This window comes from Ranitomeya variabilis, chromosome 5 (genome assembly GCF_051348905.1).
Source record: "Ranitomeya variabilis isolate aRanVar5 chromosome 5, aRanVar5.hap1, whole genome shotgun sequence".
Classification (NCBI taxonomy): domain Eukaryota; kingdom Metazoa; phylum Chordata; class Amphibia; order Anura; family Dendrobatidae; genus Ranitomeya; species Ranitomeya variabilis.
Window position 1 is genome coordinate 552643713 of NC_135236.1, and position 13841 is coordinate 552657553.

General features: G+C 41.4%; 2 long non-coding RNA genes across 2 annotated transcripts in view; one reads left to right on the forward strand and one right to left on the reverse strand.

Moving 5' to 3' along the window:
• The first annotated feature begins 1904 nt into the window (after positions 1–1904).
• The window catches only part of LOC143776476 (uncharacterized), a 163636-nt gene continuing 151699 nt past the window's right edge, over positions 1905–13841 (forward strand). The window contains exon 1 of the long non-coding RNA XR_013215840.1: positions 1905–2041. This is a non-coding gene — a long non-coding RNA (uncharacterized LOC143776476). The remainder of the gene's footprint in view (positions 2042–13841) is intronic.
• Positions 12634–13841, reverse strand: part of LOC143776478 (uncharacterized) — a 195400-nt gene continuing 194192 nt past the window's right edge. Inside the window, exon 2 of the long non-coding RNA XR_013215842.1 lies at positions 12634–13484. This is a non-coding gene — a long non-coding RNA (uncharacterized LOC143776478). The remainder of the gene's footprint in view (positions 13485–13841) is intronic.

The following is a 13841-nucleotide window of genomic DNA, read 5'->3' on the forward strand; positions in this document are numbered from 1 at the left end:
ACAATTCTTCTTCTCTGCCTTTCTGATGTTTTTCTTGGCCTGCCACTTCTGGCCTTAACAAGAACTGTACCTGTGTTCTTCCATTTCCTTACTATGTTCCTCACAGTGGACATTGACAGGTTAAATCTCTGAGACAGCTTTTTGTATCCTTCCCCTGAACAACTATGTTGAATAATCTTTGTTTTCAGATCATTTGACAGTTGTTTTGAGGAGCCATTGATGCCACTCTTCGGAGGAGATTCAAACAGGAGAACAACTTGCAAGTGGCCACTTTAAGTAGCTTTTCTCATGATTGCATACACCTGGCTATGAAGTTCAAAGCTCAATGAGTTTACAAAACCAAAAAAAGTGCTTTAGTAAGTCAGTAAAAAGTAGGTAGGAGTATTTAAAACAAGAAAATGATAAGGGTGCCCATACTTATGCACCTGTCAAATTTTGTTTGAATGCAGATTGCACATTTTCTGTTAGTACAATAAACCTCATTTCAAGGCAGAAACATTACTGTGTCCAACAGTTATTAGATATATGAAACTGAAATAGCTGTTGCAAAAAAAAACATTTTTATAAAACATTAAGCTTAAGATTAATAGGGGTGCCCAAACTTTTTCATATGACTGTATATACATTATATATACAAACATCAGAGCTGAGTTTCCATGTACTGTGCTTACAGCAGTGTCATGTATAAATATGGTAAATTTTGGATGTCCTACTCATGGTGCCAAAGGTGTCCTGTGGTATCCAGTACATTCCACAGATGGTCAAATTGTTTGAGGTCTATGAAATTTGGATCGTAAGTCAACATATCCGCTTCAATATCATATTTATCAAGCCAATACTGAACCATTTCTGCAGTGTGGCTGGACCTATTTTCCTGCTGTTAGTGAATATCATTGCCGTGGATCTGTATACTTGATCTGTAACAGTGTCATAAATGCTAGGAGGACCCAAGTTTCCTAACAGAACATCAAATGTTCTCTAACCAAATGACTCACCCACAGACTAGTCACCTTTTCACAGTGCCCTATGGTTTAGTTGTGATGTACATCTACTTATTCTAAACACTTTTGGTAGGGGTCAACCAGCACACACTGACTGGTTTAGAAGCTGACTGGGGAGTTAGATCAGGCAGAGATCCAAAGTGAGGTATGTGCGACCAATCACCATGAAGGGAGGGTTGGAATATTGATATTGTGGGAGCGTAAAGGTGTACCGAGCCTTTGGCCATGCTAACGGCGCACTGAGCCTCATTTACATATCTAATAAAACTGCTTTTTTTAAAACACCTTTACTAAAATCTACAATACCAAATGATTTTTCCAGATGCTAAAAACCCTAAACACTTAACCTTCAGCACCCTCAAATCACATTACTGTGTAGATTCCATAAATGTTCTTTACTAGACAGTGAGTCTGGTGCAGAATGGAGGGCGCACTACATGCTAATAGGTGACTCAACAGAAAAATATCACTAACTCCGCAGGAAGATATTAGAACTGTCTATGAAGTACCATAGCCTTGTGTAATCATACGATCTTATTTTTGTCTAAATATTATTTACAGACATAATAGACTATTTCCAGTGATGTGTACAATAAAAAATTAAATTATAATTTATTATAACCCTTGTTAGGAAACAGTTTTCATAAAGAATTACAATTTTACCAAATGCATAGATGGGTATGATAGGTAGATGGCATGAAGCCTGAGATAAAAATGATCAGGGGGTTAAATCAGGTAAACATCTAACAGCACCCTTGGTCTTGGTTGATTACGAAAGGTAAATAGGGGCAAACATATTGGTATATATCAAGTGTACAAAATAGGGTTAGTGTAGAATGAAATGCATTGTTCCACGACGTGTAAGGACCCAGCAATGTAGGTGTTAATAGTAGTAAGAGCCATTCTGGTGATTGGCTTGTGCAAGCATGTGATGGCTGAGAACCTGCCTGTGCTGTCTGCTCGCTGGGAGCATAGGAATCTGTAAGAAGAATGCAGAAGAGAGCCAGCAGGAAGCCTTAGGACACGCTGCCGCCTCGCAGGTAAGGATGCTCCAGCCCTCTCACTGTCTCAGGATGGGAGACATGCAGGACTGCTAGCACCATGTATGATATTCGTATATGTAAGGATAAATATTGATATTCTCTGTCATATGTAGTATGTAAGGATCATAGAGGCAGATACACAGATACTAATGATTCCGCACATGTATGTAAGCCAACCTGCAGCATCGATGAGGCTGCACATAGCTTTGTTCTGCTGATGCTTTCTCTACCACTCCGCTGGAGTCTCCAACGAGTTCTCCATCACAATACATTAACAAACAAGCATGTCATCTACATTCATAAGCGTCAGCCCGTCCATTATCAGCGCCGCCAGCACCCCTGCTGATATATGTACTTAGCGGATGAGGGAGATTCATCAGTTGGCATTCCGCTGCTTCCATAGCCACTCACACAATGGGACAGATTAGTTTCAAATGAGACATGTGGCATAGAAAATTGGTTATCAAGTAACATGTCCAGTTTTTTTATATATATATATATATATATATATATATAAATAAAAGATAATTTTCTTTTAATTCCCTATTGTCATAATAGACTAAATCAGATTTCTATATGATCCGCAGCGCATCTGAAAATTCCTATGAAATGATTGGTTACAAAGCAAGTGTAAAGGCCTTGAAATAATGGATAAATCGAATTATGAATAATGGATAACGGTCAAGAATTGTAAAAAAAAATCATACATACTTAACCCTATACTGTTATTGGTTGATGAGCAACAATGGAGTCAGCACATATTCATAAGAACTCCGGCACGGTAACCTTGTTGGTCATATAACATGTTGCAAAGGTTGCACATCGCCAATACATTTCAAATATTTTAGAGATTACAAGACAGAACCATTTTGTCGGTAATCCTCTACAGAGCACCATTTTAGTTATTAGCATTTTACCCAATACATTAAAACATCAACATTAAAGCAACATCTAGATTGGGTTGCTAGATTATATCCATCTGACCATTAGTTTAAGTAACTAAATAACTAAATACTTTTTTTGTGCTTTTTTTAAAGGGTTTGTCTGTCTCTTGTGATGAGCGAACGTGTTTGGATAAGGCATTATCCAAGCATTCTCGGGTGCTAAAGGTGTATCTTGGGCGTGCTCGAAAAACAGGTTCCAGAGCCCAAGGCTGCATGCCTCATGGCTGTTCGACAGCTGCAACACAAGCAGGGATTGCCTGCTTGTTAGGGAATCCCTGCATTCGAGCACGTTCATTACTATTTGTCTCACAAAAACAGCCTTATTCCATAAACCCAATAAGAATGTGAATGTGGCTATAGATATACCTTACCCAGGGCCAATTTTAGACAAAGTGGGGCCCTGGGCAAAAGCGTAAAATGGGGCCCCAAATGCTCACATATTGCACATCACACAGAAGCATTTCGGTTGTATTTACATTCCCTGAGTTCAGGCCGCTAAATGAGAGTGATCGACAATACTGAAGTCGTTTGACGCTTATTTCCCGGACTCTTTACACCGGCTGAGGAACAATGATGGGCACAGAACAATCACTAGTAGATCAATCTGTCCCCATACAGTATCCTGTTATCAATAGCATGTCTGCAGGATACCCCGGGCAATATGCTGCTGCGAACAATGATTTTTGTTTCGGCATAAACAATCCAATCACTCAATGAATAGGCAGCATTTTGCTTTTTTAGTACAATACATCCCATAATCCTCCACATAATATAATGCACCCCATAGTCCTTCAAATTGTATAATGCACACTCTATAGTACTCCATACAGTGTTATGTGTCCAAGAGCACTGCAGCCCCTCATAGAGTATAAAGCAGCCCTCACATAAAGTATCATGCAGCCCTCCATATAGTATAATGTAGCCCCCTTTAACATTATGGCCACCACCTACTCACTGCTATATATATATATATATATATATATATATATATATATATATATATATATATATATACAGTATATATATATATTCTCTGCAGCTCCACTACCCTACACACCATGGCGCGCAATGAAGAGACGTCATCTCATGTGTCAGAGGCAGAGGATGAATGATGGGAGAAGGGGCGACCTCTGACACTCTCTCCTCCATCATTGCTTTCAACAGCTGATACAGTTGAATGAAGGGTCCCATAGCGGCAGCTTGGCACGATACTGACTGGGGGCACCTGAGGGGATGGAGGACATAGGCAAATGCCTAGTCTGCCTTCCCCTAACGCCTCCCCTGCTATGACCTATATGTGGTTTTATGGAGAGAAATTAGAGAAAAGCAGAGAAGTGACGCATAGCAACATTTTTGGCAGTATGCCCCAGGCATGTACAAACAGGAAGATTCCCCCAACCTGCAAATTTTTATTTAAAACAGTGACCCATTCATTACTTCTCAAGATAAATACAATCCCTCAAAACAAATGCAAAACACACACACACATTATCCATTACATTAACCCCTTAAGCCCCGAGGGTGGTTTGCACGTTAATGACCAGGCCAATTTTTACAATTCTGACCACTGTCCCTTTATGAGGTTATAACTCTGGAACGCTTCAACGGATCTTGGCGATTCTGACATTGTTTTCTCGTGACATATTGTACTTCATGTTAGTGGTAAAATTTGTTCGATATAACTTGCGTTTATTTGTGAAAAAAACGAATATTTGGCGAAAATTTGGAAAATTTCGCAATTTTCCAACTTTGAATTTTTATGCCCTTAAATCACAGACATATGTCACACAAAATACTTAATAAATAACATTTTCCACATGTCTACTTTACATCAGCACAATTTTGGAACCAAAATTTTTTTTTGTGACGGAGTTATAAGGGTTAAAAGTTGACCAGCAATTTCTCATTTTTACAACACCATTTTTTTTTAGGGACCACATCTCATTTGAAGTCATTTTGACGGGTCTATATGATACAAAATACCCAAGTGTGACACCATTCTAAAAACTGCACCCCTCAAGGTACTCAAAACCACTTTCAAGAAGTTTATTAACCCTTCAGGTGTTTCACAGGAATTTTTGGAATGTTTAAATAAAAATGAACATTTAACTTTTTTTCACACAAAATTTATTTCAGCTCCAATTTGTTTTATTTTACCAAGGGTAACAGGAGAAAATAGACCCCAAAAGTTGTTGTACAATTTGTCCTGAGTACGCTGATACCCCATATGTGGGGGTAAACCACAGTTTGGGCGCATGGCAGAGCTTGGAAGCAAAGGAGCGCCATTTGACTTTTCAATGCAAAATTGACTGGAATTGAGATGGGACGCCATGTTGCATTTGGAGAGCCCCTGATGTGCCTAAACATTGAAACCCCTAACAAGTGACACCATTTTGGAAAGTAGACCCCCTAAGGAACTTATCTAGATGTGTGGTGAGCACTTTGACCCAACAAGTGCTTTACAGAAGTTTATAATGCAAAGCCGTAAAAATAAAAAATCATATTTTTTCACAAAAATGATCTTTTCACCCCCAATTTTTTATTTTCCCAAGGGTGAGAGAAGAAATTGGACCCCAAAAATTGTTGTGCAATTTGTCCTGAGTACGCTGATACCCCATATGTGGGTGTAAACCATTGTTTGGGCGCAGGGCAGAGCTCGGAAGGGAAGGAGCGCCATTTGACTTTTCAATGCAAAATTGACTGGAATTGAGATGGGACGCCATGTTGCATTTAGAGAGCCCTTGATGTGCCTAAACATTGAAACCCCTAACAAGTGACACCATTTTGGAAAGTAGACCCCCTAAGGAACTTATCTAGATGTGTGGTGAGCACTTTGACCCAACAAGTGCTTTACAGAAGTTTATAATGCAGAGCCGTAAAAATAAAAAATCATATTTTTTCACAAAAATGATCTTTTCACCCCCAATTTTTTATTTTCCCAAGGGTAAGAGAAGAAATTGGACCCCAAAAATTGTTGTGCAATTTGTCCTGAGTACACTGATACCCCATATGTGGGTGTAAACCATTGTTTGGGCGCAGGGCAGAGCTCAGAAGGGAAGGAGCGCCATTTGACTTTTCAATGCAAAATTGACTGGAATTGAGATGGGACGCCATGTTGCGTTTGGAGAGCCCCTAATGTGCCTAAACATTGAAACCCCCCACGAGTGACACCATTTTGGAAAGTAGACCCCTTAAGGAACTTATCTAGATGTGTGTTGAGCACTTTGACCCAACAAGTGCTTCACAGAAGTTTATAATGCAGAGCCGTAAAAATAAAAAATCATATTTTTTCACAAAAATGATCTTTTCACCCCCATTTTTTTTATTTCCCCAAGGGTAAGAGAAGAAATTAGACCACAAAAGTTGTTGTACAATTTGTCCTGAGTACGCTGATACCCAATATGTGGGTGTAAACCATTGTTTGGGTGCATAGCAGAGCTCAGAAGGGAAGAAGCGCTATTTTACTTTTCAATGCAAAATTGACTGGAATTAAGATGGGATGCCATGTTGCGTTTGGAGAGCCCCTGATGTGCCTAAACATTAAACCCCCCCACAAGTGACACCATTTTGGAAAGTAGACCCCCTAAGGAACTTATCTAGATGTGTTTTGAGAGCTTTGAACCCCCAAGTGTTTCACTACAGTTTATAACGCAGAGCCGTGAAAATAAAAATATTTTTTTTTTTCACAAAAATGATTTTTTAGCCCCCAAGTTTTGTATTTTCACAAGGGTATCAGGATAAATTGGACCCCAAAAGTTGTTGTCCAATTTGTCTGGAGTACGCTGATACCCCATTTGTGGGGGGGGACCACTGTTTGGGCGCATGACAGAGCTCGGAAGTGAAGGAGCGCCATTTGGAATGCAGACTTAAATGGATTGGTCTGCAGGCGTCACGTTGCATTTGCAGAGCCCCTGATGTACCCAAACAGTACAAACCCCCCACAAGTGACCCCATATTGGAAACTAGACCCCCCAAGGAACTTATCTAGATGTGTTGTGAGAACTTTGAACCCCCAAGTGTTTCACTACAGTTTATAACGCAGAGCCGTGAAAATAATATTTTTTTTTTTTTCACAAAAATGAAATTTAGCCCCCAGTTTTGTATTTTCACAAGGGTATCAGGATAAATTGGACCCTAAAAGTTGTTGTCCAATTTGTCCTGAGTACGCTGATACCCCCTATGTGGGGGGGAACCACTGTTTGGGCGCATGACAGAGCTCGGAAGGGAAGGAGCGCCATTTGGAATGCAGACTTAAATGGATTGGTCTGCAGGCATCACGTTGCATTTGCAGAGCCCCTGATGTACCCAAACAGTACAAACCCCCCACAAGTGACCCCATATTGGAAACTAGACCCCCCAAGGAACTTATCTAGATGTGTTGTGAGAACTTTGAACCCCCAAGTGTTTCACTACAGTTTATAACGCAGAGCCGTGAAAATAATATTTTCTTTTTTTCACAAAAATGAAATTTAGCCCCCAGTTTTGTATTTTCACAAGGGTATCAGGATAAATTGGACCCTAAAAGTTGTTGTCCAATTTGTCCTGAGTACGCTGATACCCCCTATGTGGGGGGGAACCACTGTTTGGGCGCATGACAGAGCTCGGAAGGGAAGGAGCGCCATTTGGAATGCAGACTTAAATGGATTGGTCTGCAGGCGTCACGTTGCATTTGCAGAGCCCCTGATGTACCCAAACAGTACAAACCCCCCACAAGTGACCCCATATTGGAAAGTAGACCTCCCAAGGAACTTATCTAGATGTGTTGTGAGAACTTTGAACCCCCAAGTGTTTCACTACAGTTTACAACGCAGAGCCGTGAAAATAAAACATATTTTTTTTCCCACAAAAATGATTTTTAGCCCCCCAAATTTTTATTTTCCCAAGGATAACAAGAGAACTTGGACCCCAGAAGTTGTTGTTCAATTTGTCCCTAGTACGCTGATACCCCATATGTTGGGGTAAACCCCTTTTTGGACGCACGGGAGAGCTCGGAAGGGAAGGAGCACTGTTTTACTTTTTCAACGCAGAATTGGCTGGAATTGAGATTGGACGCCATGTCGCGTTTGGAGAGCCCCTGATGTGCCTGAACAGTGGAAGCTCCCCAATTCTACCTGAAACCCTACCCCTAACCTCACCCCTAACCGTTTACTGAACATTTTCTGACAGTCATAAGTGCCACGTATATAAGTGCCACGTATTTAAGAGCCACGTATTTAAGTGCCACGTATTTCAGTGCCACGTATTTCAGTGCCACGTATTTCAGTGCCACGATATTTCAGTGCCACGTATTTCAGTGCCACGTATTTCAGGCACTGAAAAATACGTGGCACGTAAATACTTCAGTGCCACGATATTTCAGTGCCACGATATTTCAGTGCCACGAATTTCAGTGCCACGAATTTCAGTGCCACGTATTTCAGGCACTGAAAAATACGTGGCACGTAAATACGTGGCACGTAAATACGTGGCACGTAAATACGTGGCACTGAAATACGTGGCACTGAAATACGTGGCACTGAAATACGTGGCACTGAAATACGTGGCACTGAAATAAGTGGCACTGAAATACGTGGCACTGAAATACGTGGCACTGAAATACGTGGCACTGAAATACGTGGCACTGAAATACGTGGCACTTAAATACGTGGCACTTAAATACGTGGCACTTAAATACGTGGCACTTATATACGTGGCCACTGAAATATCGTGGCACTTATATACGTATATACGTATATAAACGTATATTTCAGTGCCACGTATTTCAGTGCCACGTATTTCAGGTTAGGGGTAGGGTTAGGGGTAGGGTTAGGGTTTTTTGTTTTTTTCTTGTTTTCTTGTGTTTTTCTATAAAAACGCATGCGTTTTACCGCGTTTACATGCATTTTTTCACACATGCGGTTTTTTTAAAAAACGCATGCAGATAAAAACGCAAGTGTGAAACCACACTAAAAGACGCTTTTTATAGCAAAAAAGTTTTTGCGTCTCCACATTTTGAGACCTATAATTTTTCCACATTTTGGTCCACAGAGTCATGTGAGGTCTTGTTTTTTGCGGGACGAGTTGACGTTTTTATTGGTAACATTTTCGGACACGTGACAGTTTTTGATCGCTTTTTATTCCGATTTTTGTGAGGCAGAAAGACCAAAAACCAGCTATTCATGAATTTCTTTTGGGGGAGGCGTTTATACCGTTCCGCGTTTGGTAAAATTGATAAAGCAGTTTTATTCTTCGGGTCAGTACGATTACAGCGATACCTCATTTATATCATTTTTTTATGTTTTGACGCTTTTATACGATAAAAACTATTTTATAGAAAAAATAATTATTTTGGCATCGCTTTATTCTGAGGACTATAACTTTTTAATTTTTTTGCTGATGATGCTGTATGGCGGCTCGTTTTTTGCGGGACAAGATGACGTTTTCAGTGGTACCATGGTTATTTATATCCGTCTTTTTGATCGCGTGTTATTCCACTTTTTGTTCGGCGGTATGGTAATAAAGCGTTGTTTTTTGCCTCGTTTTTTTTTTTTTTTTTCTTACGGTGTTTACTGAAGGGGTTAACTAGTGGGCCAGTTTTATAGGTTGGGTCGTTACGGACGCGGCGATACTAAATATGTGTACTTTTATTGTTTTTGTTTGTTTTTTTTAGATAAAGAAATGTATTTATGGGAATAATATTTTTTTTTTTATTATTATTTATTTAGGAATTTTTTTTTTTTTTTTTTTTTACACATGTGGAAATTTTTTTTTTTACTTTTTTACTTTGTCCCAGGGGGGGACATCACAGATCGCAGATCTGATAGTGTGCACAGCACTCTATCAGATCCGCGATCATACTTTCATCGGAGCAGGCTGCAGCTTTCATCTGCAGCCTGCTCCGACCCGGAAGTGCTCCCTGCAGGACCCGGATACAGCCCCTCGGCCATTTTGGATCCGGGGCCTGCAGGGAGAAGACGTTCGGTACGAGGTGAGTACATCACCTTGTACCGATCGTCTCAGGGAAGCCCGCAGGGAGCCCCCTCCCTGCGCGATGCTTCCCTGTACCGCCGGTACACCGCGATCATGTTTGATCGCGGTGTGCCGGGGGTTAATGTGCCGGGGGCGGTCCGTGACCGCTCCTGCCACATAGTGCTGGATGTCAGCTGCGATATGCAGCCGACACCCGGCCGCGATCGGCCGCGCTCCCCCCGTGAGCGCGGCCGATCGCGTATGACGTACTATCCCGTCACCGGGAATTAAGGCCCACCCCACCTCGACGGGATAGTACGTCATACGGGCTTAAGGGGTTAACAGACATAAAGACCCTCTAAATTAGAAACCCAGAGCCCCTAAATAAAAAAAAAGCCTAAACCTACCCCCCAAAAAAATAACCATATACATTCATGGCTAAAAGTGTTCTCACCCTTGAAACTGTTCCAGAAATGAAGCATTTCTCCCAGAAAGATATTGCAATTACACGTGCTGTTATACACATGTGTATTTCCTTTTGTGTATATTGGAACAATGCAAAAAATAGAGTAAGAAATGCAAATTGGACATCGTTTCAGACAAAATGCCAAAAATGGGCCTGACTAAATTGTTGGCACCCTCAAGAGCGACTGCTCCAGTAAGGAGGGAAATAGGAGAGCAGGGCAGGCCAGACAGGTGCTGGTAGTGGGGGACTTAATTATTAGGGGAACAGATAGGGCAATCTGTCACAAAGACAGGGATCGTCGAACGGTGTGCTGCCTTCGAGTCTGACACATCGCTGATCGGGTGGACGGATTACTGGGAGGGGCTGGTGAGGACCCAGCGGTCATTGTGCACATTGGCACAAATGACAAAGTTAGAGGTAGGTGGAGGGTCCTTAAAGATGATTTCAGGGAATTAGGCTGCAAGCTGAAATCAAGGACCTCCAACGTGGTATTTTCCGAAATACTGCCTGTGCCACGTGCCACGCCAGAGAGGCAAAGGGAGAATAGGGAGGTTAATAAGTGGCTCAAGAATTGGTGTAGGAAGGAGGGGTTTGGGTTCCTGCAGAACTGGGCCGACTTCTCAGTTGGCTACAGGCTCTACGCTAGGGACGGGCTGCACCTTAATGGGGAAGATGCAGCTGTGCTGGGGGAGAAAATGACTGGAAGGTTGGAGGAGTGTTTAAACTAGGGATTGGGGGGAGGGTATTCAATTTATAGGAGGGGAAGACAGTGCAGATAGAGACCTGGACACAAATAAGGAAGTTGGGGGTGGCGGTGGCATGGGGGGTGGAGTTACAACAGTTAATAATTTAAGAAAGAATAGAGGTACAGAGAGGAACATCAAGTGCATGTATACTAATGCCAGAAGCCTCGCCAACAAAATGGACGAATTAGAATTAATGTTGTTGGAGCATAATTATGACATGGTGGGGATTAGGGTTGAGCGAAACGGGTCGATCATTTTCAAAAGTCGCCGACTTTTGGCTAAGTCGGCGTCTCATGAAACCCGATCCGACCCCTGTGCTTGTCGGCCATGCGGTACGCGACTTTCGCGCCAAAGTCGCGTTTCAATGACGCGAAAAGCGCCATTTCTCAGCCAATGAAGGTGAACGCAGAGTGTGGGCAGCGTGATGACATAGATCCTGGTCCCCACCATCTTAGAGAAGGGCATTGCAGTGATTGGCTTGCTGTCCGCGGCGTCACAGGGGCTATAAAGGGGCGTTCCCGCCGACCGCCATCTTACTGCTGCTGATCTGAGCTTAGGGAGAGGTTGCTGCCGCTTCGTCAGAAGCAGGGAGAGCGTTAGGCAGGGTCCACTAACCACCAAACCGCTTGTGCTGCAGCGATTTCCACTGTCCAACACCACCTTCGGTGTGCAGGGACTGTGGAAGCTATTTTTTTTTTTTTTCCCCTCAGCGCTGTAGCTCATTGGGCTGCCCTAGAAGGCTCCGTGATAGCTGTATTGCTGTGTGTACGCCACTGTGGAAACCAACTGCTTTTTTCAAAGCACATATCCTCTTGTTCCTTCCTTTCTGCACAGCTATCTTTTTTGTTTGTCCACACTTTTTATTTAATTTGTGCATCAGTCCACTCCTATTGCTGCCTGCCATACCTGGCTTAGATTACTGCAGGGAGATAGTAATTGTAGGACAGTCCCTGTTTTTTTTTTGTTTTTTTTGTGGGAGATTAAGATTGGCATTTCTGCTACAGTGCCATCCCTGTGTGTGCCATCTCTCACTGAGTGGGCCATAGAAAGCCTATTTATTTTTTCCGTGATTTGTGTTCTAAATTCTACCTCAACACAAAAACACTACATCAATCAGTGGGAGAAAAATATTGGCCTCAGTCAGGGCTTGTGTGCCACTGCTGTGTGTGCTATCTCTCATTCAGTGGGCTATAGAAAGCCTATTTATTTATTTATTTTTTTTAATATTATTTGGTTTCTAAAGTCTCCCTGAAAAAAAAAAAAATACCTAAAAAAACAGTGGGAGAGTAATATTGCCCTTTCAGCTTGTGTGCCAGTCTTGACTCCTGGGTGTGCCACCTCTCTCTAATTGTGGGCCATAGAAAGCCTATTTATTTTTTCCGTGATTTGTGTTCTAAATTCTACCTCAACACAAAAACACTACATCAATCAGTGGGAGAAAAATATTGGCCTCAGTCAGGGCTTGTGTGCCACTGCTGTGTGTGCTATCTCTCATTCAGTGGGCTATAGAAAGCCTATTTATTTTTATTTTTTTTTAATATTATTTGGTTTCTAAAGTCTCCCTGAAAAAAAAAAAAAAACCTAAAAAAACAGTGGGAGAGTAATATTGCCCTTTCAGCTTGTGTGCCAGTCTTGACTCCTGGGTGTGCCACCTCTCTCTCTCATTCAGTGGGCCATAGAAAGGCTATTTTTTTTTTTGGTTTTTTTAATATTATTTGGTTTCTAAAGTCTCCCTGAAAAAAAAAAAAAAAACATAAAAAAACAGTGGGAGAGTAATATTGCCCTTTCAGCTTGTGTGCCAGTCTTGACTCCTGGGTGTGCCACCTCTCTCCCTCTCATTCAGTGGGCCATAGAAAGCCTATTTATTTTTTTTTTAAAATATTATTGGGTTTCTAAAGTCTCCCTTAAAAAAAAAAAAATACATAAAAAAACAGTGGGAGAGTAATATTGCCCTTTCAGCTTGTGTGCCAGTCTTGACTCCTGGGTGTGCCATCTCTCTCTCTCATTCAGTGGGCCATAGAAAGGCTATTTTTTTTTTTGTTTTTTTTAATATTATTTGGTTTCTAAAGTCTCCCTGAAAAAAAAAAAAAAAACATAAAAAAACAGTGGGAGAGTAATATTGCCCTTTCAGCTTGTGTGCCAGTCTTGACTCCTGGGTGTGCCACCTCTCTCCCTCTCATTCAGTGGGCCATAGAAAGCCTATTTATTTTTTTTTTAAAATATTATTGGGTTTCTAAAGTCTCCCTTAAAAAAAAAAAAAAACATAAAAAAACAGTGGGAGAGTAATATTGCCCTTTCAGCTTGTGTGCCAGTCTTGACTCCTGGGTGTGCCACCTCTCTCCCTCTCATTCAGTGGGCCATAGAAAGCCTATTTATTTTTTTTAAAAAATATTATTGGGTTTCTAAAGTCTCCCTTAAAAAACAAAAAATACATAAAAAAACAGTGGGAGAGTAATATTGCCCTTTCAGCTTGTGTGCCAGTCTTGACTCCTGGGTGTGCCACCTCTCTCTCATTCAGTGGGCCATAGAAAGCATTTTTTTTTTTTTCCTTGATTTGTGTTCTAAAATCTACCTCAATACAAAAACACTACATCAATCAGTGGGAGAAAAATATTGGCCTCAGTCAGGGCTTGTGTGCCACTGCTGTGTGTGCTATCTCTCATTCAGTGGGCTATAGAAAGCCTATTTATTTA